The sequence below is a fragment of the Saimiri boliviensis genome, chromosome 2, assembly GCF_048565385.1.
Source record: "Saimiri boliviensis isolate mSaiBol1 chromosome 2, mSaiBol1.pri, whole genome shotgun sequence".
In the NCBI taxonomy this organism is placed as follows: domain Eukaryota; kingdom Metazoa; phylum Chordata; class Mammalia; order Primates; family Cebidae; genus Saimiri; species Saimiri boliviensis.
Genome location: NC_133450.1, coordinates 96,413,464 through 96,438,140, shown reverse-complemented (window position 1 = coordinate 96,438,140; position 24,677 = coordinate 96,413,464). Strand labels below are relative to the sequence as shown.

Here is a 24,677-nt window from a genome sequence, read left to right as displayed (position 1 = left end):
CCTGGCTATATGTATTAAATTCTGTAACTGCATGAATTTTCAAAAGTGTTTTCTGATAGTTTATTTGACCTTTTACAATCTAGGCGTTATTTCCAGTCTACCGATGAGGAAGCTGAAGCACCTGGAACTCCCAAGACTTGCCCTTCTAGGTAACACAGCAAATAAGTGACTTGGGGCTAGAATCCTCTGGTTTTCGCATCTTGAGCTCTACTACGATCCTCAAGAGACCCCAATCTTTACATCATCATACCATACAGCTAGCTCTTTCTCACCTATTCGGCAAATCCTGCCTAAATAAATTTCTTGAGATCCATTCTAGGATTTGTTCATGAGGGATTATCCTAACAAAACGAATCCTATAATCGCCCATTCAATTTTGTATGAAAATTTTAAATGAGTTTGGCTTACATAAACATCAGCTCCTACAACAGAAATCATAGTACAGTACTCGGTGTTTCTAGGGGTAGGAGCCTGGGGGAAAAAAAGAGACAAAGGATGTCTCTCAGTAGCCTGGGGAAAGCGCCGACCTAGTCGGTGCGGAGGTGGTTTTCGGAGCAGCTGCCTATCTCAGTGGCTCGCGACAACCGTCGGATGCGCCCTGAAATGGAAAGGGGGAAGGGGAGAAGGGGCCTGGGGCGTTCGTCCTCATTCAAAACCAATGGCTGCAGACAGCGCGACCAAACTATCTCATTTCCCACGCCAAAGCCTGGGGAGCGAAGTTCCGACCCCAATCCCTGTTCCAGCCCTGCCAGGCCAAGACCCGCGCATGGCCGGACCGCTGGCCACCATCCTTAACCTCTGCTCCAGGTGCGCGTGCGTTCAACTTCCTGGGAGCTGCGTTCCACACCATGTGCGCCCAGCTGGCGACGATCACCAGCACCCCCAGCACCCGCAGGGGCCTCACCGGGGCACCAGACACACCTGTTAGATAAACCTGAAGGCAGGCCCGTCCCGGCCCTCGTGACACACGGTCCCGCTCTCGCCACCCGGCCACGGTCCCTCCTCACCCGTAGAGGCCCCGCAGTCGGCGCTCCAACCAGGCTCTCCCCCACCAGGGTGCACAGCACCAGATCCGGATCCGGCTTCAGCGCCAGCCCCACCTCCTTCTCCACCGCCCGCGCCACAGTCGGGAGCCGCGGCCCAGACGTGGCAGCGCCAACGCCTCCACCCCCGCCTCTGCCCTCTCACGCAGGCGCCACTCGCCCAGGCCCGGCGAGCGAGGGGCGGGGCCCGGAAAGCGGAGGCGGGACCAGGAGGGCGAGGGGCGGGGTCCGAGGCGCGGGGGCGGGACCAGGAGGGCGAGGGGCAGGGCCTGAGGCTCACGTCAGTGCCGCGGGCGGTGGCCGCCGACCAAAGCTGGGCTCGCCCAACGCCTCCTCCTCGCTCCCCAAGGCCTTTCCCACCGCATCCTTGTCTTGGTTTATCTGCAGATACGAATACCTAGCAGCTAGCACAGCAGCGCGAGGGGTGACCAGTGTGGGCCTCTTTGATTCTGAGACAGAAGGCTGGGCCACGGGCCCTCTCCATTTGTCCCTTATTGCCCTCCCCTCATGATTCAATCAATTAATTAGGACTTTTCCTATCAGCTGGCAGCTCAGAGCTCCGTGTCCCCAGGTCTCTGAGTCACAGTTACTGCCTTCATGAAACTAGGAGTTGAAGCCACCGCATTCTACTCCTTCGGGACTATTGTTTCATTTCTCAGTCCCTCAAACCTTTAGTGGAGGAACATGGAGTTAGGACAGTGGTTCTCAACTGCAGCAGTTTTGCCTCCCAGGAGACAGTTGGCAATGTATGGAGCATTTTCAGCCTCTCTTGTTGGGGAGAGATGCCATTGGAATCTCCAGATGGTGGAGGGCACAGGTGAGTAGAGTCCGGGAAAACTGCTAAACGCCTTACAATGCGCAGAACAGCGCCTCACAACAAAGAATTACTTGGTCTGGGAGGCCGAGGCGGGTGGATCATCTGAGGTCAGGAGTTCCAGACCAGCCTGGCCAACATGGCAAAACCCTGTCTCTACTAAAATACAAAAATTAGCTGGGCGCGATGGCACGCACCTACAGTCCCAGCTACTCAGGAGGCTGAGGCAGGAGAATTACTTGAACCCAGGAGGCAGAGGTCACAATGAGCTGAGATGGCGCCACTGCACTCCAGCCTATGCAACAAGAGCGAAACTCTGTCTCAAAAGACTTGGCCTGAAATGTCTGGAGTGCTGAGGCTGAAAAACCTTTTGCTAGGAGAAGAAAAGTGACTTTTCTCAGAGTCCCATTTCTGAAGTGTCTTAATTGGGTAGCACTTTGTTCATATTTTAACAGATGAGGAAACAGAGGTTCAGAGATGTTACATAATTTACAAAAGTCTCATAGTTAGTAGCTCCCCTTCCTTGCCTTGTACCATAATTTTCAACTTACACTGAAATCACAAAGTATATTATTCTTTTTCTTTTTTTTTTGAGAAGGAGTTTCACTCATTACCCAGGCTGGAGTGCAATGGCGAGATCTTGGCTCACTGCAACCTCAGCCTCCTGGGTTCAAGCAATTCTCCTGCCTCAGCCTCCCAAGTAGCTGGGATTACAGGCTCACGTCACCATGCCTAGCTAATTTTTGTATTTTTAGTAGAGACGGGGTTTTGCCATGTTGACCAGGATGGCCTCTATCTCTTGACCTTGTGATCCACCCGCCTTGGCCTCCCAAAGTGCTGGAATTATAGGTGTGAGCCACCGCGTCGGCCTGTTTTTCTTATCAGACTTCTGGTCAAATGTTTTCAGTGAGTTTTTTCTCCTGTACAACAAACTCCTGCATGTTTTATAAATTAGCAAAAAGTGAAACATGAACAATTGTAAAATCACAGAACACAAGACTTCTAAGAGGTACCCCCAGAGATCTCATGCATTCCAGATATACTCCTTCTTATCCCCATTGGGCTAAGAACCCAATTTCTCCTTAATAGACAAGGTCAATCACTCTGACCAGTACGGTTAACCCCTTTCTTTGCCCTTAGGTTCACTTGGCAAGGAGGAGCCCAAGCTAACCTGGAGACAGTCTCAACTTCTGATTTAATGGAACCATTGGTATGTCCTTTGGTGATTTTTATTTATTTTTATAGATTCTTGTAAGAAATGCTGCGTTCACTAATATTCTTAATGGCACAGATAAGGCTATTATGTGGAAAAACATGAATATCAATTATTGTGTTGAGAAATGGTTCAGGGATGCTGGCCTGAATAAGTAGTTTAAGAATAACTTAGCCGGGTACTATGAGTCACGCCTGTAATCCCAGCACTTTCAGAGGCCAAAGCGGGTGGAACACAAGGTCAGGAGTTCAAGACCAGCTTGGCCAACATAGTGAAATCCTTTTTCTACTAAAAATACAAAAATTAGCCAGGTGTGGTGGTACACACCTGTAGTCCCAGGTCTCGGGAGGCTGAGGCAGTAGAATTGCTTGAACCCAGGAGACAGAGGTTGCAGTGAGCTGAGACCGTGCCATTGCACTCCAACCTGGGTGACAGAGTGAGATTCCATCTCAAAAAAAAAAAAAGAAAAAGAAAAAAATACCTTAACCAGTTTATTTCATTTATATTTTCCTCCTAATGTTTGCACAGGAATTAGATATAACAATCCATGTCTAATTAAGTATAAAAGAGTTGTTTCACTAGGTATTAAAAGTTCCAAGTGATATTATAGTTTTAAATTAGTTACATTGTTTCTTTCTTAGTGGTATATACATTAATGGTGTGTCACAATGGATGTGTCTAAGATTTGATGAAATATGGTACATACTTAATATGGTCTTGAAGTTATAATTATCTGCTATGGTTTTTGGGGTTTTTTTTGTTTTTTGTTTTGTTTTTGAGACGGAGTTTCGCTCTTGTTACCCAGGCTGGAGTGCAATGGCACGATCCCGGCTCACCGCAACCTCCGCCTCCTGGGTTCAGGCAATTCTCCTGCCTCAGCCTCCTGAGTAGCTGGGATTACAGGCACGCGCCACCATGCCCAGCTAACTTTTTGTATTTTTAGTAGAGACGGGGTTTCACCATGTTGACCAGGATGGTCTCCATCTCTTGACCTCGTGATCCACCCACCTTGGCCTCCCAAAGTGCTGGGATTACAGGCTTGAGCCACCGCGCCCGGCCTTCTGCTATGGTTTTAATGTTCCCTCCAAAACTCACATTGAGATTTAATTGCCATGGTACAGTATTGAGAGGGTGAGGCCCTTAAGGAGTAATTAGGTCATGAATGCTCTGCCCTCACAAATGGATTAATGCTGTTATCATGGGAGTGTGTTCCTGACAAAAAGGATGAGTTGAGCTCTTCCCTCTCTTGCTTTCTCTTACACCACTCCTTTCATGTGATGCCTTCACCCATGGGGTAACCCTCAACAGATACTGGTACCATGGCTTGGACTTCCCAGCCTCCAGAACTGAGAGCCAAATACACTTCTTTTTATTATGAATTACCCAGTCTTGGGTATTCTATTACAGTAACAGAAAACAGGCTAAGATATTCTCTAAACATGTTTATAACTTATTTCATTTGATACTTAAATGAATTCTATTACATAAAGTGGGCACTATTTTTCCATAATGCAAGTGAAACTCAAGCAATTTTCCTTTTCTTTTTGAAACAAGATCTTGCTGTATTGCCTAGGCTAGAATATGGCTGCACAATCTCAGATCACTGCAACCTCTATCTCCCGGGCTCAAGCAATCCTCCCACCTCAGCCTCCCAAGTAGCTGACACTACAGGTATGCACCACCACACCTAGCTAATTTTTTGTAATTTTTGTAAAGACAAGGTTTTATCACATTGCTCAGGCTAGTCTTGAACTCATGACTAGCCATGAGTTCAAGCCATCATGTGCCCACCTCAGCCTCCCAAATTACTGGGATTATAGACATGAGTCACTGCACCAGCTATAATTTTTCTTTTCTTTTCTTTCTTTTTTTTTGAGACAGAGTTTCACTCTTGTTGCCCAGGCTGGAATGCAATGGCACAATCTTGGCTCATTGCAACCTCTGCTTCCCAGGTTCAAGCAATTCTCCTGCCTCAGCCTCCCGAGTAGCTGGGATTACAGGCATGTGCAACCACACCTGGCCAACTTTTTGTATTTTTAGTAGAGATGGGATTTCTCCATGTTGGTCAGGCTGGTCCTGAACTCCCGACCTCAGCTGATCCACCCACCTTGGCCTCCCAAACTGCTGGGATTACAGGCATGAGCCACTGCACCTGGCCAATTTATCTTTCTTTCTTTTTGTTTTTAAATGAGTGAGGCTGTGTGTCTGTTCTCATGCTGCTAATAAAGACATACCCAAGACTCAGTAATTTATAAAGAAAAAGAGGTTTAATGGACTCATAGTTCCACATGCTGGGCAGGCCTCACAATCATGGTGGAAGGCAAAGAAGGAGCAAACTCATGTCTTACATGGAAGCAGGCAAGAGGGCATATGCAAGGGAACTCCCCTGTCTAAAACCATCAGATTGCCAGGCATGGTGGCTCATGCCTGTAATCCCAGCACTTTGGGAGGCTGAGGTGGTGGGGATCACCTGAGGTCTGGAGTTCAAGACCAGTCTGTCCAACATGCTGAAATCCCATCTCTAGTAAAAATTCAAAACTTAGCCAGGTGTGGTCGTGGGTGCCTGTAATCCCAGCTACTTGGGAAGCTGAGGGAGGAGAATCATTTGACCCTGGGAGGCAGAGGTTGCAGTGAGCTGAGATTGCACCATTGCCCTACAGCCTGGGTGACAAAAGTGAAACTGTGTCTCAAAAACAAACAAAAAAAAACACCATCTTGAAATATTACAGAAATATGGAACAAAGAGTGATCAGTCTCTGTAGTTCTGCCTTCAAAGATAACCACCATGTTACTCCGTTTTCACATTGTTATAAGGATACTATCTGAGACTAGGTAATTTATAAACAAAAGAGGTTTAATTGATTCAGTTCCACATGGCTGGTGAGGCCTTAGGAAATTTACAGTCATGGCAGAAGGTGAGAGGAAGCAAGGCATATCTTCACAAGGCAGCAGGAGAGAGAGAGAGTACAAATGGGAAACTGCAAAACACTTTTAAAACCATCAGCTCTTGTGAGAACTTCACTGTCACAAGAACAGCATGATCCAGCCAGGCGCGGTGGCTCAAGCCTGTAATCCCAGCACTTTGGGAGGCCGAGGCGGGTGGATCACAAGGTCAAGAGATCGAGACCATCCTGGTCAACATGGTGAAACCCCATCTCTACTAAAATACAAAAAATTAGCTGGGCATGGTGGTGTGTGCCCGTAATCCCAGCTACTCAGGAGGCTGAGGCAGGAGAATTGCCCGAACCCAGGAGGCGGAGGTTGCGGTGAGCCGAGATCTCGCCATTGCACTCCAGCCTGGGTAACAAGAGTGAAACTCTGCCTCAAAAAAAAAAAAAAAAAAAAAAAGAACAGCATGATCCAATCACCTCCCACCAGGTCCCTCCCTCAACACATGGGGGTTGCAATTGGAGATGAGATTTGGGTGGGGACGCAGAGCCAAACTATATCAACCACTGTTAACAACCACTGTTAACAGCGTGGTAGATGTTGCTTCAGACTGCCTGGGTTTCATTTTCAGCACTTCCATTTAGCTGTCAGCCTTTGACAAATGATTTGTCCTCACATTGTCCAAGTTTCCTCATCTCAGTATAATAGTACAGGCTTGCAGAGTTTGGTGAAGGTTTAATAAAATAATAATGCCTGACATATAGTGTGTGCTTAATAAATGCTAGCTTGTGTACATATATTTGCATATAGTCAGAATAAGGTTGCAATAACAAACAACCCAAATTTCTGTGGCTTAACACAAGTATTTTTCTTGTCTTACACTGATTGGTAGGGCACTTTCTCCATGCAATCACTCAGGGATGGAGGTGAATAGCAGTTCCACCCTATTCTGGTCAAACTCTGAAATACATGACATCTTTAGTGACCAGAGTAATGACAAGAGACTGGAAAATAATACATGGAACCTTTAGTGCCTCATCCCACAATCGACATACTTCCCTTCCACTCCCAATTCATTTCTTGTATTAGTAATTATAACCCTGCATAGATGCAGGGAAATTCAGAGTAGAGAATATTTGATGACTGCTGTACCTCTATCACAATCCACATCTTTTTTCCCCTGGCATGGTATAATGCCGTTCAAACCATATTGTAATTTTTCTATTTTTTAACAAATCCCAATATTAATATGTATTCACTGATTGCCTGTTAAGCCCTTCTATGTATCAGGAATTGTTCTAGGTACTAGGACATATCAATGAAGAAAGCATTTGATAATCCTTGCCTTTGTGTAGTTTATTAGATTGTGAACAGATGAAAAAAATTGGAAAAATTATAAAATGTTAGAGGGTGATCAAAGTTATAATGAAAAATAGGAAAGGGAAGAGGCTGAGGTGCAGTGTTAAGTAGAATAGTCAGAGAAGACCTCTCTGAAATGTCATTTGAGTTAAATTTTGAAAGGTGTGAGGAAGTGAGCCTTGTGACTATGTCTAAAGGAAGAGCATTCCAGGAAAATAAAACTGTCAGAGTGGCTTGATGATGCCTGAAAATGCATTTTACTATTTTTGTACATGTCTGAAATTTTCCATGAAAAAAATTAAAAAACGAAAAGTAGCCCGAGTAAAGCTCTCATGGAGCTTTTATATCTGTATTTTGGAAAAGAATTATGCTGAAAAATGTAATAGATTATCTCAATTCTCTTTTAAAAAAAAATCTTACCAATTTGCTGGGCACAGTGACTCACGCCTGTAATCCCAGCGCTTTGGGAGGCTGAGGCGGGTGGATTACTTGAGATAAGGAGTTTGAGACCAGCCTGGCCAACATGGTGAAAACCCATCTCTATTTAAAATATAAAAAAATTAGCTGGGCATGATGGCGGGCACCTGTAATCCCAGCTACTTGGGAAGCTGAGGCAGGAGAATTGCTTGAATCTAGGAGGAGGAGGAGGTTGCAGTGATCTGAGATTCTGCCACTGAACCCCAGCCTGGGTGACAGAGTCAGATTCTGTCTCAAAAAAGAAAAAAAAAAAAAAACTTACTAATGTACTTCCTCTGAATCAGTGTTTTAACTTGTTTGTTTCCTCGCACCCTCCTTAACTCTGGCTCCAGACATTGCTGGTTTTCACTGCATAATTGTTTTGCATATGCTAATTTCATCTTTCCAATTATTTGCTAAATTCTAGTCATGTCTCATCTTTTTTTATTCCCCCTTTGTATCATTTCCTTCAAAGTGATTGAACATATAATAAATTGGACAGGTGCAATGGCTCATGCCTGTAATCACAGCACTTTGGGAAGCCGAAGCGAGCAGAACACAAGGTCAGGAGTTCAAGACCAGATTGGCCAATATGGTGAAACCCCATCTCTAGTAAAAAATACAAAAATTAAGGCCGGGCGCGGTGGCTCAAGCCTGTAATCCCAGCACTTTGGGAGGCCGAGGCGGGTGGATCACGAGGTCGAGAGATCGAGACCATCCCGGTCAACATGGTGAAACCCCCGTCTCTACTAAAAATACAAAAAACTAGCTGGGCGTGGTGGCGCATGCCTGAAATCCCAGCTACTCAGGAGGCTGAGGCAGGAGAATTGCCTGAACCCAGGAGGCAGAGGTTGCGGTGAGCCGAGATCGCGCCATTGCACTCCAGCCTGGGTAACGAGCGAAACTCCGTCTAAAAAAAAAAAAAAATACAAAAATTAGCTGGGCGTGGTGGCTTGTGCCTCTAATCCCAGCTACTTGGGAGGCTGAGGTAGGAGAATTGCTTGAACCGGGTCCAGGGAGGTGGAGGTTGTAGTGAGCCGAGATCACACCACTGCACTCCTGCCTGGGCTGCAGAGCAAGACTCCATCTCAAAAAAAAAGAACATATGATAAATTGTCTATTAAAAAATAGTAAATTGAGAAGTAAAACTTAGTGATGCCTTTACTAAATATGTTATTCCCTAATAATTCTTATAGCATTTTACTATGCTGAGGTTGTGAAAGAAAAAAAGTAGGTTTCAGAAAATATAATATCTATAAGCAATTTAAAAGTATCTAGCATTGGCCGGGCGCAGTGGCTCAAGCCTGTAATCCCAGCACTTTGGGAGGCCGAGGCGGGTGGATCACGAGGTCAAGAGATGGAGACCATCCTGGTCAACATGGTGAAACCCCGTCTCTACTAAAAATACAAAAAATTAGCTGGGCATGGTGGCGCGTGCCTGTAATCCCAGCTACTCAGGAGGCTGAGGCAGGAGAATTGCTTGAACTCAAGAGGCGGAGGTTGCGGTGAGCCGAGATCACGCCATTGCACTCCAGCCTGGGTAACAAGAGCTAAACTCCATCTCAAAAAAAAAAAAAAAAAAAAAAAAAAAAAAAAGGCCGGGCGCGGTGACTCAAGCTTGTAATCCCAGCACTTTGGGAGGCCGAGGCGGGTGGATCACGAGGTCGAGAGATCGAGACCATCCTGGTCAACATGGTGAAACCCCGTCTCTACTAAAAATACAAAAAATTAGCTGGGTATGGTGGCACGTGCTTGTAGTCCCAGCTACTCAGGAGGCTGAGGCAGGAGAATTGCCTGAACCCAGGAGGCGGAGGTTGCGGTGAGCCGAGATCTCGCCATTGCACTCCAGCCTGGGTAACAAGAGCGAAACTCCGTCTCAAAAACAAACAAGCAAACAAACAAACAAATAAAGTATTTAGCATTAAAGATTTGGTACTGCCAGGTACCATGGTTCACACCTGTAATCCCAGCACTTTGAGAGACTGAGGTGGGAGGATCACCTGAGCCCAGAGTTTGAGACCAGCCTGGGCAATACAGTGAGGCTCCCTCTCTACAAAAAATAAAAAACAAAATTAGCCAGGTATGGTGCTACATGCCTATAGTCCCAGCTACTCAGGAGGCTGAGGTGGGATTGATCACACTACTGCACTCCAGCCCGAGCAACAGAGGAAAACCCTGTCTCAAAAAAAAAAAGTTGGTTAAAAAATACTCTGAATATTTTTTCAAGCAATTGGACAGATGCAAGGTACAATTGGAACAGAAACCTTTCTTAGTCACGTACGATTCTTTCAGTTAAATTTATTCTTTCCGGCCAGACATGGTGGCTCACACCTGTAATCCTAGCACTTTGAGAGGTGAATGCAGACAGATAGCATGAGGTCAGGAGTTCACGACCAGCCTGGCCAAAATGGTGAAACCTCATTTCTACTAAAAATGTAAAAATTAGCTAGGTGTGATGGTGTGTGCCTGTAATTCCAGCTACTCAGGAGGCCGAGGCATGAGAATTGCTTGAACCCAAGAAGCAGAGGTTTCAGTGAGCCAAGATCATGCCACTGCCCTTCAGCCTAGGTAACAGAGTGAGACTCTCTCTCAAAATAAAATATTTTTTCGGCTTATTTACTTACTGTTGCCATAGAAACAGGCTACACTGCATAAATATTTTGAGTAAATTCTACATTTTTTCTAAAATGCCCAAGAGTCTCAACAATTAGATGATTGTGATTGAAGCAAAAAATGAAATCAGCCTCATTCAGTCCAAAGAGTTTGTTCAACTCCCTAAACCTTATTTGACTAGATTGTGAGGTCACTCTCAGACACCACTGGGAGTTTCTCTAAAATATCACTCACTTAGAACCACCCTGTATTGAAGGGAAATGGTGACAAGCTGGTCAAATAGTAAGGAACAAGTCTTGTCACAGACTAATTTGTCAGTGTTAGTCACACAACTAGAACATAATGTTTAAAGGAAAATGTATGACAGTGCTAGAAAGATATGTTGGAAGGACTGCAGCCAAAGCAAAGAGAATTACAAACATAGGGAGAATTGCACTTTCATGACATGAACAGCTTAGAAGACTGGTACATAAAAAAGCTCTGTGTTTTGTTTTCAGTTTGGTTTTCATAATTTAGTTCACTCATAATCTATTTGATATGAGGCAAAGTCTCTATTTTGAGAACAATGTTGTTACCTTAGAAAGGAAGGGTTACAGCATTATGCTGACATGCAGTCGGAACATTTTTAGGATTCAGAATGATTTATTTTTTAGTATCAGACTGACTGATCATAGCCTTTATCTAATCATAAAAACAGTTTTAGAAAAGTGGCCATACCTCAGTGTCAAACACGGAAAACAGATGGCATAATCATCATTTAAAGGTCACCCAAGTTGCTTTGAGACCATAAACCATAGTTTTCATCTGTAGGTTCATCTGTGACCCTCAATTTTCTCATCTGAAAAATGACAACACAAAATGTCTTTTTTGTATTTTTGTTTTGTTTTGTTTGTGTTGTGTTGTGGGTGGTGGTGTTGGTTTTTTTCTCTTTGTTTTTGTTTTGAGACAAGATCTCACTCTGTCACCCAGCTTGGAGTACAATGGCATGATTACAGTTCACTGCAGCCTCGACCTCCCAGGCTCAAACTATCCTCCCACTTCAGCCTGAGATATCAAAGCTAAAACATGAAAAATTAAGAAGAGTTGCCTAAGAAACTTCTTAGGTGACTAAGAGGGGAAAGTAGTTTAGGCAAAGGGACCAGCGTTGAATTGATTCCGAAGGAGTGTCGAAAGGAAAACCAACATGGATCCTGTAGAGAGGCAGGATCCAGATCTTGGAGGCTTTATAAAGGATTTGGCCTTTAAACCGAAGGTAATAGAAAGCCAGTTAAGTGTTTTGTTTATTTGCTTTTTGGTTTTGTATATTTAAGCAGGGAAGTCACATGATCACTTGCATTTTGAAAAGATCATTCTGGGCACTAAGTACGGAGTGGAGATGATGGCGCACAAATAATGTGATATCTATGTGGGTAAACCAAATAGGAGGCAGCTGGAAGAAATGGATTGGGGATTGACAGAGAAGGGGAAAAATATGGACTGATTCATGAGATATTTAAGAAATATAATCAGTAGATTGTGAGGTAAGGATGAATGAATCAAGGATGACTTTCAGATTTCTGGCTTAAGCTAAGGGGTGGAGGCCATTTGCTTAGATAGGGAATAGTCAAGGAGGGGAAGCCTTGGGAAGGAGAATCATGAATCATAGTTGATCAGCAGAGAGTATACACAATACGCCAGTTAGATTAATGAAGTCTCAGGGTGCAAATCACATATATAAGTGTGCAAACACAGGTTCTCATAAAAATCATACCTATGGCTTAATCACTAAATTTGCTTTATAAGTTCAGATGATTCTTTTCTTTCAATAGTCTCTTCCAATCCTATTCATGGGCATTTCTGATCTTCTGAGACCAGGTCTTGGCTGTTGTAGTGGTTGGAGCTTCAAATTGAACTTTTTTTTTTTTTTTTTTTTTTTTGAGACGGAGTTTCGCTCTTGTTACCCAGGCTGGAGTGCAATGGCACGATCTCGGCTCACCGCAACCTCCGCCTCCTGGATTCAGGCAATTCTGCCTCAGTCTCCTAAGTAGCTGGGATTACAGGCACGTGCCACCATGCCCAGCTAGTTTTTTGTATTTTTAGTAGAGACGGGGTTTCACCATGTCGACCAGGATGGTCTCAATCTCTCGACCTGGTGATCCACCCACCTCGGCCTCCCAAAGTGCTGGGATTACAGGCTTGAGCCACCGTGCTCGGCCAAATTGAACATTTTGGAGGCTTTTCTCTTCTATAGATTTCAAAACTTGTTTTTTTCTCTTATCTTTTGGCCTCGCACTTAAGATCTGATTTCATCTGAAGCTCACTTTCACAGTTTGAACTTTTTTTTTTTTTTTTTTTAGACGGAGTTTCGCTCTTGTTACCCAGGCTGGAGTGCAATGGCGCGATCTCGGCTCACCGCAACCTCCGCCTCCTGGGTTCAAGCAATTCTCCTGCCTCAGCCTCCTGAGTAGCTGGGATTACAGGCACGTGCCACCATGCCCAGCTAATTTTTTGTATCTTTAGTAGAGACGGGGTTTCACCATGTTGACCAGGATGGTCTCGATCTCTTGACCTCGTGATCCACCCGCCTCAGCCTCCCAAAGTGCTGGGATTACAGGCTTGAGCCACCGCACCCGGCTAGTTTGAACTTTTTAAAGTTCTTATACTTTTTATTTTCTTTATTGGATTCCATGATAACATACTCAGTTTCTATCATCTTTACTATGTTGTACCAACTTCCAAAACTAAATATAAAACAAGAAAACTATTTTGAAGGAAACAGCATATTTTATTTATAAGCTATTATTGCTATTGTTCATGGAGGATGCCTGTTTTACAGTAACACAACAAGGTTTAACTGAATTCTTTCAGGCTTCTTAAAAGGTACAGCTCAAAACAAGAATATGGGATAATGGAAAACAGTAAGGAAGAGAATAGCAGGCAAATACTCAACAAAAGAAAGCTGGTATAGATAGATTAATGTCAGAAAAAAAGTGATATTTTAAAGCAAAAGCATTATGAAAGATAAAGAGGTTCACTAGATATGATAAAAGAATCAAAATCCAAGAACGGCAGGAATTAGAGACAAATGACACAATCATAATGAGAGATGTTAACATCTACTTCTTAGGGACAGATTAAGCAGACAAAAAGATAAAATCAGCCAGGCAAGTGGCTCATGCCTATAATCCTAGTGTTTGCGAGGCCAAGGTGGGAGGACAAGTTAAATCCAGGAGTTTGAGGCTGCAGTGAGCTATGATCATGCCACTGTATTCCAGCCTGGGTGACAGAGTAAGACCCTGTCTTAAATACATACATGCTTACATAATAGTACAATCAACAAGGCTATAGAAAAACAATATTGCTTTTCTTTTTTTTTTTTTTTTTTTTTTTGAGACGGAGTTTCGCCCTTGTTACCCAGGCTGGAGTGCAATGGCGTGATCTCGGCTCACCGCAACCTCCGCCTCCTGGGCTCAGGCAATTCTCCTGCCTCAGCCTCCTGAGTAGCTGGGATTACAGGCACGTGCCACCATGCCCAGCTAATTTTTTGCACTTTTAGTAGAGACGGGGTTTCACCATGTTGACCAGGATGGTCTCGATCTCTCGACCTCGTGATCCACCCGCCTCGGCCTCCCAAAGTGCTGGGATTACAGGCTTGAGCCACCGCGCCCGGCAATATTGCTTTTCTTAAAGCCACTTCTTCTCAAATTGATCTATAGATTAGGTGGAATTTTAATCAATGTCCAAACAAAGTTTCTGTTTTATTTTTGTGTAATTTGATAAATTGTATCTCACAGTATAGCAATATATTACTATAACCTGAGTCTAGAGGGGGCCGGGCATGGTGGCTCACGCCTGTAATCCCAGCACTTTGGGAGGCCGAGGCAGGTGGATCACGAGGTCAAGAGATCAAGACCATCCTGGTCAACATGGTGAAACCCCATCTCTACTAAAAATACAAAAAAAAATTAGCTGGGCATGGTGGCGTGTGCCTGTAATCCCAGCTACTCAGGAGGCTGAGGCAGGAGAATTGCCTGAACCCAGGAGATGGAGGTTGCAGTGAGCCGAGATCGCACCATTGCACTCCAGCCTGGGTAACAAGAGCAAAACTCCGTTTCAAAAAAAAAAAAAAAAAAAAAAAAGACTAGAGGAAGAGTTATGGCAACACTGAAAATACTTTTTTTTTTTTTGAGACAGAGTCTTGCTCTGTCAACCAGTCTGGAATGCAGTGGCTTGATCTTAGCTCACTGCAAACTCCACCTCCTGGGTTCAAGCAATTCTCTGCCTCAGCCTCCTGAGTAGCTGGGATTACAGGAACCCGTTACCATGCCCAGCTAATTTTTGTATTTTTAGTAGAGATGGCGGTTTCACCATGTTGACCAGGCTGGTCTTGACCTCCTGACCTTGTGATCCACCTGCCTCAGGCTCCCAAAGTGTTGAGATTACAGGCATGAGCCAGCATACCTAACCTGAAAATCTTAATATTGAAAATTCTAAATAAGTTCAGTGAGAAAATGGAAGCTGACAACATATAAAAAAGATATACTCATTACCAGGATGGGTATATCTCACAAATCCAAGATTAATTTAATATTAGAAACAAAACATGTGTCTTAGTCACTTTTCTGTTGCTATAGCTGAATACTACAGATCAAGTAACTTATAAAGAATAGAGGTTTATTTAGCTTACAGTTCTGAAGACTCAGAAGTCCAAAAACATGACATTGGCATCTGGTGAGGGCCTTCCTGACATGGCAGAAGGCATCACATGGTGAGACAGAGTATGCTTCTAGCTCAAGTCTGTCTTCATCTCCTTATAAGCCCCTAATGCCCTCATGGAGGCCCCACTCTGATGACTTCATAATCCTAATTACCTCCCAAAGGCCTCACCTCCAAATACCATCAACATATTAATTTAGAGTCTCTCTAACACATGAACTTTTTGGGGACACATTCAAACTTAAGCAACATGTTTGATAAAACCTAACACATCATGATTAAAACAGGAGGAAAAAAAAAAACTCCACAAACAAGGAATAGAAAAGACCTTTCTAACCAGATAAAGGTTATATACCAAAATACTTATCCTTATTGGTATTAATATTATTTTGAGGTAGGATCTCACTGTGTCCCAGGCTAGGGTGCAGTGGCACAATCATGACTTAATGAAGCCTTGAATTCCCAGGCTCAAGCAATCCTCCTACCCCAGCACCCCCTAGTAGCTGGGAATACAGGCATGCACCACCATATCCAGCTAATTTTTAAATTTCTGTAGAGACAGGGTCTCACTATGTTACCCAGGCTGGTCTCAAACTCCTGGGCTCAAGAGACCTTCCTACCTCAGCTTCCCAAAGTGCTGGGGTTACAGGCATGAGCCACCATGCCCGGCCTCTATATATATATCCCCAGGAGGCTGAGGCTGCAGAGAGCCAAGATCACACCACTGCATTGCAGCCTGGGTGACAAGAGTGAAACTGTCTCAATATATACTTACATATATATTGAGACAGAGTTTCATATATATATATTTTGAGACACAGTTTCACTCTTTTGCCCAGGCTGGCATGCAGTAGTGTGATCTCAGCTCACTGAAACCTGCACCCCCAGGGTTCAAGCAATTCTCCTGCCTCAGCCTCAGAAGTAGCTGGGATTACACTTGCCCACCACCACACCTGGCTAATTTTTATGTTTTTAGTAGAGACAGGGTTTCGCCACATTGGCCAGGCTGGTCTCCAACTCCTGACATCAGGTGATCCACCTGCCTGGGCCTACCAAAGTGCTAGGATTACAGGCATGAGCCATGATGCCCAGCATATATATATATATATATATATATATATATATATATATTTTTTTTTTTTTTTTTTTTTTTTTTTTTTTTTGAGATACAGAGTCTCACTCTGTCACCCAGGCTGGAGTGCAATGGCACAATCTTGGCTCACTGCAACCTCCCGCTCCAGGTTCAAGCGATTCTCCTGCCTCAGCTTCCCAAGTGACTGAGTGACTCACCACCATGCCCAGCTAATTTTTGTATTTTTAGTAGAGACGGGGTTTCACCATGTTAGCCAGGATGGTCTCGATCTCCTGACCTCCTGATCCACCCGCCTCTGCCTCTCAAAGTGCTGGGATTACAGGTGTGAGCCACCGCACCTGGCCCGCCAATATATATTTTAAAGCCAATTCTTCTCAAATTGATCTATAGATTCAATGTAATTTTAGTCAAAATCCAAAGTTTTTAATTTGCTTTTGTGAAAATTGTCGAGCTCTAACATTTTTATATAAGATCCAGAAATACACTTCTAAAGATTAACAAGATACCTTATCAGATTACTTTATTAAAAAGCTATAGTAAGGCCAGGTGCAGTGGCTCATGCCTATAACCCCAGCACTTTGGGAGCCCAAGGTGGGCGGTTCACCTGAGGTCAGGAGTTCAAGACCAGCCTGGCCAACATAGTGAAACCCCATCTGTACTAAAAATACAAAAATTATTCAGGCATGGTGGTGCACGGCTGTAATCCCAGCTACTGTGGAGACTCAGGCAGGAGAATCGCTTGAACCCAGAAGTTGCAGTGTGCTGAGATTGTGCCACTGTACTCCAGCCTGGGCAACAGAGCGAAACTCCATCTCAAAACAAACGAACAAAGAAAAACCTATAGTAATTAAGGCAGTGTGGCATTGGTTCAGGGAAAGAAAAATGGCCAAAGAGAATCATAAAACCCTAACAGAACCTTACCTATTGCAAATTTGATTTGTAACAGGCTTACTTTGCATATTAGTGAAAGAATGGACTTTTAAAAAAAAGTGTTAGTACAATTTAAAAGCATGACATTAGACCCTGACCTTTCATTGTGTGCTAAAATAAATTCCAAACAGATGAAAGATCTGAATGTGACAGTCAAAGAAAAAAAACTTTTAGAAAACTTTATTGAAAACATTTGATGGATTTGCAGTAAGAAAAGATTTATTTAAGATCCAGGCCGGGCGTAGTGGCTCACACCTGTAATCCCAGCACTTTGGGAGGCCAAGTCAGGCAGATCATGAGGTCAGGAGTTTGAGACCAGCCTGGAAAATATAGTGAAATTCTGTCTCTATTAAAAATACAAAAATTAAGGCCGGGCGCGGTGGCTCAAGCCTGTAATCCCAGCACTTTGGAAGGCCGAGGCGGGTGGATCACGAGGTCAAGAGACTGAGACCATCCTGGTCAACATGGTGAAACTCTGTCTCCACTAAAATTACAAAAAATTAGCTGGGCATGGTGGCGCGTGCCTGTAATCTCAGCTACTCAGGAGGCTGAGGCAGGAGAATTGCCTGAACCCAGGAGGCGGAGGTTGCGGTGAGCCGAGATCGCGCCATTGCACTCCAGCCTGGGTAACAAGAGCGAAAGTCCGTCTCAAAAAAAAAAAAAAAAAAAAAAAAAATTAGCTGGGTGTGGTGGCACATGCCTGTAGTCCCAGCTACTTGGGAGGCTGAGCAGAAGAATTTCTTGAACCTGGGAGGCAGAAGGTGCAGTGAGCCAAGACAGTGTCAATGCACGCCAGCCTGAGATACAGAGTGAAACTCCATCTCCAAATAAATAAATAAATAAATAAAAATTTAAAAAAAATAAAAAGGTGCAGAAACCATACTTTTTTTTTTTTTAGAGACAGGATTTTACCTTGTTGGTCACAGTGGTTTCAAACTCCAGACCTCAGGTGATCCACCCACGTCGTCCTCCCAAAGTGCTGGGATTACAGGCATGAGCCACCATGCCTGGCCTAGAAACCATACATTTTTTTTTTAAAAAAAAGATAATAGCCCAAACAGTCTTGAAAAAGAAGATCAAAGTTGGAGGACCCACACATTCCAATTTCAAATCTGTATAACAAGAAGTGTATGGTTTTTGGCCTTTGTCTCTAGTGTATGCTAATGAGATGACTTAGTGTGGAATGCCTAAATAAACTCAGAATGGGGCTGGCCACCAGAAAGACCATGTGATTAGATGATTAGAAGGATGGAATTCAGCTCTAAACACAAACCTCAAGGAAATGGGGGAGCATTTGAAGAGGGTACTGGAGATCAAGCTTTATAAAAACCCTTGGACAATGAGATTTGATGAGTTTTGGGGCTGATGAAGGAAGGCATCCACAGTGCTGATAGGGTGGCCTACTTCATCTCCACTGGGATAGAAACCCCTGTGCTCAGCCGGGTATGGTGGCTCACTCATGTAATCCCAGCACTTTGGGAGTCTGAGGCATGCGGATCACCTGAGGTCAGGAGTTTGAGACCAGCCTGGCCAACATGGTGAAACCCTGTCTCTACTAAAGATACAAAAATTAGGTGGGTGTGGTGGTTGGCGCCTGTAATCCCAGCTTTGCAGGAGGCTGAGGCAGGAGAATCCAGGAGACAGAGGCTGCAGTGAGCCGAGATCACACCATTGTACTCCAGCCTGGGTGACAAGACTGAAACTGTCTCAAACAAAAAAAAAACCTGTGTGCTCGAGACACTTCCAGATGCTGCCCTATGTAACTCTGTATTTGGCTGTTCATCTGTATCCTTTGTAATATCTTTTTATTTTATTATTTCATTTTATTTTTGAGACCAAGTCTGATGAGATCATGGCTCACTGCAACCTCCGCTTCCCAGGTTCAGGCAATTCTGCCTCACCTTCCAGAGTAGCTGGGGCCACAGGCATGTGCCACCACTCCCCAATAACTTGTATTTTTAGTAGAGACAGGTTTCATCATATTGACCAGGCTAGTCCCGAACTCCTAGCCTCAAGTGATTCACCCACCTTGGCCTCCCAAAGTGCTGAGATTACAGGTGTGAGCCACTGCTCCCGGCTGCTAATATTCTTTAAAATAAACCAAAAAATGCAGGTAAAGTGTTTCCCTTGGTCCTATGAGCCATCCAAGCAATGAGGGGGCATTGTGGGCGCCCTGATTTGTAGCTGGTAGGTCAGAAGTACAGGTCACAGCCTGAGACTTTCGAGTGGTGTCTGAAGTGGGGAGGTGGAGCCCATTCCTGTGGCATTGAGCCCTTAACCTGTGGGATCTGATACTCTCTCCAAGTAGACAGTATCAGAATTAAATTGAATTCTAGGACACCCAGTTGGTGTCTGCTGAAGAATTCCTTGCTATGGGGAAAAACTCACACATGTCTGGTCACAGAAGTATGCTGCAAGTGTGTTGAGTAGAGAGGAAAAATAGTTTCTTTTTCCTTTTACAAAACTATGGTAATAAAGACAGTGGTATTGGCACATAGATAAACAAAGCAATGGAATAAAATAGAGAGCCCGGAAGTAAACCCTTCTATTTATGGTCAATTGATTTTCCAGAAGGTTGCCAAAATAATTGAATGAGGAAAAAATTTGTCTTTTCAACTATTGCTGGGACAACTAGGTATCCACATGCAAAAGATTGAAACTGAACACCTACTTTGGCCATGCATAAATAATTACTAGGAGTGTATCGTATGCCTAAATGCAAAACAAACAAACAAACAAAAACCCCAAAACTTACTAGAAGGGAAACATAGGAGTAAATCTCACCAAAAGCATATGTGATGAAAATAAGTAGATTTGATAAATTGGACTTCATTAAAATTAATGTCTTTTGTGCTCAAAACTACAGCATCAAGAAAATGAAAAGACAGTCCACAGAATTGGAGAAACTATTATTCAAGGGTGGTAAAGAAAGCCTTCTCATAAAGCAAGAGATGTAAATTTTGGGGAAAGCAAACTACCCCCACCCCAACTTTTTTTTTTAAAACAGGGTCTCACTCTGTCATCCACGCTGGGTGCCATCTCAGCTCACTGCAACTTCCAACTTCTGAGCTCAAGCAGTCTCCCCACCTCAGCCTTCTAAGTAGCTATAGGCACGTGCCACCAAGCCTGGCTAATTTTTTTTTTTTTTTTTTTTTTGAGGCGGAGTTTCGCTCTTGTTACCCAGGCTAGAGTGCAATGGCACGATCTCGGCTCACCGCAACCTCCGCCTCCTGGGTTCAGGCAATTCTCCTGCCTCAGCCTCCTGAGTAGCTGGGATTACAGGCACGCACCACCATGCCCAGCTAATTTTTTTTTGTATTTTTAGTAGAGACGGGGTTTCACCATGTTGACCAGGATGGTCTCGATCTCTTGACCTCGTGATCCACCCGCCTCGGCCTCCCAAAGTGCTGGGATTACAGGCTTGAGCCACCACGCCCGGCCAAGCCTGGCTAATTTTTATATTGTTTTTGTGCAGGATTTTGCTGTGTTGCCCAGGCTAGTCTCGAACTCTTGGGCTCAAGCCATTCTCCCCGCTTAGCCTATCAAAGTGCTTTCAGGTATTACAGGCTCCTGGCTGGCAAGCCTGATTAATATTAAGGCCTAAAAGCACATGGGCAGGACATCAGTGGCATCTGCTGTGCAGCTCCCGACTATCTTCAGTGAGATAAGGCAGGTCCTAGTTTTAGCTTGTGTTTCTCCAGAAAGCACAGTCTGAGGCAAAAGGCCTATGTGCTGTTACTTTATTAGGGAGAGCAGTTTCAAGAAACAGTAATAGGGAAAGGGTAGTGAAGTGGGTAAGAATGCAGAACCAATATGAGATTGCATGATGGAACTGACCATCATTTAATGCCACTGATTGCTTGATCTCTTGGGATAGTTCTTAAGAAGCCCCAAGGGCCGGGAGCGGTGGCTCACGCCTATAATCCCAGCACTCTGGGAGGCCGAGGCGGGTGGATCACGAGGTCAAGAGATCAAGAACATCCTGGTCAACATGGTGAAACCCCGTCTCTACTAAACATAAGAAAAAATTAGCTGGGCATGGTGGCACGTGCCTGTAATCCCAGCTACTCAGGAGGCTGAGGCAGGAGAATTGCCTAAACCCAGGAGGCGGAGGTTGCAGTGAGCCGAGATCGTGCCATTGCACTCCAGCCTGGGTAACAAGAGCGAAACTTCATCTCAAATAAAAAAAGAAAAAAAAAAAAAAAAAGAAGCCCCAAAAAGCCCTTGGACTTACCTAAAGACTCAAAAAAACACCTGAATAAAAAAATTGTTGTAATGTTGCTTTTCTGCTGCAGGTGTTCGTTGATATTTGTAAATTAAGACTCTCTGAGACCTAATTCATAACTCAAGTTCCCTTTAATCACCATCCAGCTCTTAATTGGTAGTAATGGATAGCAGGGATAATTGAAATCCACAGAATAATAGCTACCATTTAGTAAGTGCAAGGCAGTTTTATATAATGTCAAATCCTCACAAAGCCACTTTTGTTATACTATTTTATTAATGCCCAAAATGAGATTCAGCTAACTTAAGGAGCGTGGCCAAGGTCATGGAACTGGTAAATAACAGACCAGGTTTCAAAACCAGGTCCTTTTTGTACCCTCAAAACAATGCTCTTTCTATTACACCATGATGCCTCTTAGGTGAAAGGATTGAGATTCCTAGATCTCCTCTTAGCCAATATTTAAAAAATTTTTATTTATTTTTAAAAGTAGGTCATACAAACCAATGGTTCAAAATTCAAGAAATACAAGAGTTTTCACTAAAAATTCCCTTTTTGCCCTGCCCATTGGTCAGTCACCCAGTGACTGCCACTAACATTGCCAGTTTCTTGGGTATCTTTCCAAAAATGTTTATGTTAAATGTATTATTTCCCCCCTTTTAACAGAAATACATATATTTAACAGAAATAGTATATATACATATATACTATTGTTACCTTAGTTTTTTTGTTTTTCACTCCGTGGTATATCCTACATTAAGCTTAGTCAATACTTTGAAATGTTCTCATCACTAAACCTTTTATTATTAAGGAGTGCAAGATAAATTGTGCCAAAATTTATCCTTGTCCTACTTACTCTCTGCTGAAAAGATAAACCAAAGCAAAATGGCTGAGGATCAGGCAACAGGAAAGGGATGGAGAAGCATGAAATAACCACAGGCCGATCAGTGGCCCGACATCAAAGCCTTGTTTTGTTCTTGGCCTATTTTGGACTTACTTCATTCGTACTTTTCAGGTATGTTTCACAAAACAATTGCTGTTACTCTTCCCCTCAACGTTTTCTATCGGCATGCATGAGTGGATTGTGAGTGTCTATTTGCCCTTTTGGCAGCTTGGGCCATCTGACCCCAAAAGTTCCCAGACCAGAAGACAGTGTTGTAAAAGTGAGTGGGAAACCTAGAGCTTCTCCGGATTTCACAGTCCTAAAGTCTGTATCGCACCACATGGTACTTGATGCATTTAGTCCAATACTTTTCACTGGTCGTTTCTTTTGTGAGTAAATTACAACATAAAATTCTTGAGGACAGAACCCACATCTCACAGCATGACACTGAGCCATAGCAGGTGACTATTAGTAAGTACTAGAGGATAGAAGATAAATTCGGCAATCCTGACAGTTCCTCTTGCATTGACAAGAGGCCAAGATAACTGGTGGGGTGTAGGGAGAGGTGAGGATAAAAGCAGGCTGGAATCACAGTAAGTTTTCTCAGCATATATATACTAGTCCACCCACACTGCTCTGTCAGCATCTCAATTCGCAGAGCGGGTGGTGGGAGATATATATTCTGATAAAGCTCCCTGGATAATTCTCATATTCCACCATCCTTACACTCCTGATTCATAATTATGGCTAGGAGAATGGAGAGGTGCAAAGACGAGAGCAAATATCAAATATCCACTTCAAATGGAAATTATTTATTCATTATTATACTTTAAGTTCTGGGGTACAAGTGCAGAAAGTGCAGGTTTGTTACACAGTTATACACGTGCCATGGTGTTTTGCTGCATCCATCACCCCATCATCTACATTAGGTATTTCTCCTAATGCTATCCCTCCCCTAGCCCCTCACCCTCCGCCAGGCCCCTGTTTGTGATGTTCTCCCTCCTCTATGTCCATGTGTTCTCATTATTCAATTCCCACTTATGGGTGAGAACATGCCATGTTTGGTTTTCTGTTCTTGTGTTACTTTGCTGAGAATGGCAGTTTCCATCAGCTGGAAATTATTAAACAATTTTTCTAAAAAGAAAGAAGATAGTTCTTCCTTTTTCTTTTTCTTTTTTTTTTTTTTTTGAGACGGAGTTTCGCTCTTGTTACCCAGGCTGGAGTGCAATGGCGCAATCTCGGCTCACCGCAACCTCCGCCTCCTGGGTTCAGGCAATTCTCCTGCCTCAGCCTCCTGAGTAGCTGGGATTACAGGCACGCGCCACCATGCCCAGCTAATTTTTTGTATTTTTAGTAGAGACGGGGCTTCACCATGTTGACCAGGATGGTCTCAATCTCTCGACCTCGTGATCCACCCGCCTCGACCTCCCAAAGTGCTGGGATTACAGGCTTGAGCCACCGCGCCCGGCCCAGTTCTTCCTTTTTCTTTTCTACTTTCCTTTATGCTTATTGCCATAGTAGTAGCATTAATACAAAGAATACTATGCTTATCTCCATGTCTCAAATGGTAAAAAAGAAAGACGGAAAAGAAAGGGCATATTGTAATAGTGAAAGCTGCCCATGCCCATCCTGAAAGAGGCTCAGATGGCCTATTTTTGCCTGACCCGGGTGTTCTATTTGTTTGGTTGCAGTTGTTCTGGATTCTTTTTCATATCTTCCTGAAAAATTCTCTCAGATAGATCCTGGGTCCATGACATTAATGTCCACTGGTACAAGAAATATTTTCTAATTCGGTAGTTCTTAAATTTGAACAAGCTTTTGAATAACCTGAAGGACTTGTTAAAACACAAACTCCTAGAATCTACTCCTATAGTTTCTGATTCAGTAAGTGTGGGGTGGAGTTCAATAATTTATAATTCTAATAAATTCCCAGATGACGCTGATGCTGCCAGTCTCAGGGACCACATCTGAGGACCACTGTTCTGCTTATTAGTAATTTCATACTCCCCACTGTAGATGGGCGGGAATATCCCAGGAACCAGGAAGGGTGATTGGGAATGACAATCCCAATAGATATTAATAGCAGAAAACTTTGTAATACTTATGTGGGGAGAAGAAATGCTCTTGTAGTATGATCATGTTCAGAAGTTTCACCAGCATTTGGATGAGACTGCTATATAGTATTAGTGAGACTTTTAAACTAAAACTTGTCCTCCCTGCGTGAGATTTCTCATTAAAAAAAAAGGTGGAGGCCGGGCGCGGTGGCTCAAGCCTGTAATCCCAGCACTTTGGGAGGCCAAGGCGGGTGGATCACGAGGTCAAGAGATCGAGACCATCCTGGTCAACATGGTGAAACCCCGTCTCTACTAAAAATACAAAAAATTAGCTGGGCATGGTGGCGCGTGCCTGTGATCCCAGCTACTCAGGAGGCTGAGGCAGGAGAATTGCCTAAACCCAGGAGGTGGAG

At 43.8% G+C, this 24,677-nt stretch overlaps 1 long non-coding RNA gene across 2 annotated transcripts in view; it reads left to right on the top strand.

The window, feature by feature from the left end:
• The first annotated feature begins 1,519 nt into the window (after positions 1-1,519).
• The window catches only part of LOC141582702 (uncharacterized), a 38,956-nt gene continuing 15,798 nt past the window's right edge, over positions 1,520-24,677 (top strand). The window contains exons 1-3 of one of the 2 annotated variants that reach the window (XR_012515603.1): positions 1,520-1,860; positions 2,998-3,067; positions 22,198-22,242. This is a non-coding gene — a long non-coding RNA (uncharacterized LOC141582702). Of the gene's footprint in view, positions 1,861-2,997; positions 3,068-22,197; positions 22,243-24,677 lie in introns of those variants that run through there. The other variant, XR_012515602.1, reaches the window with a different exon arrangement.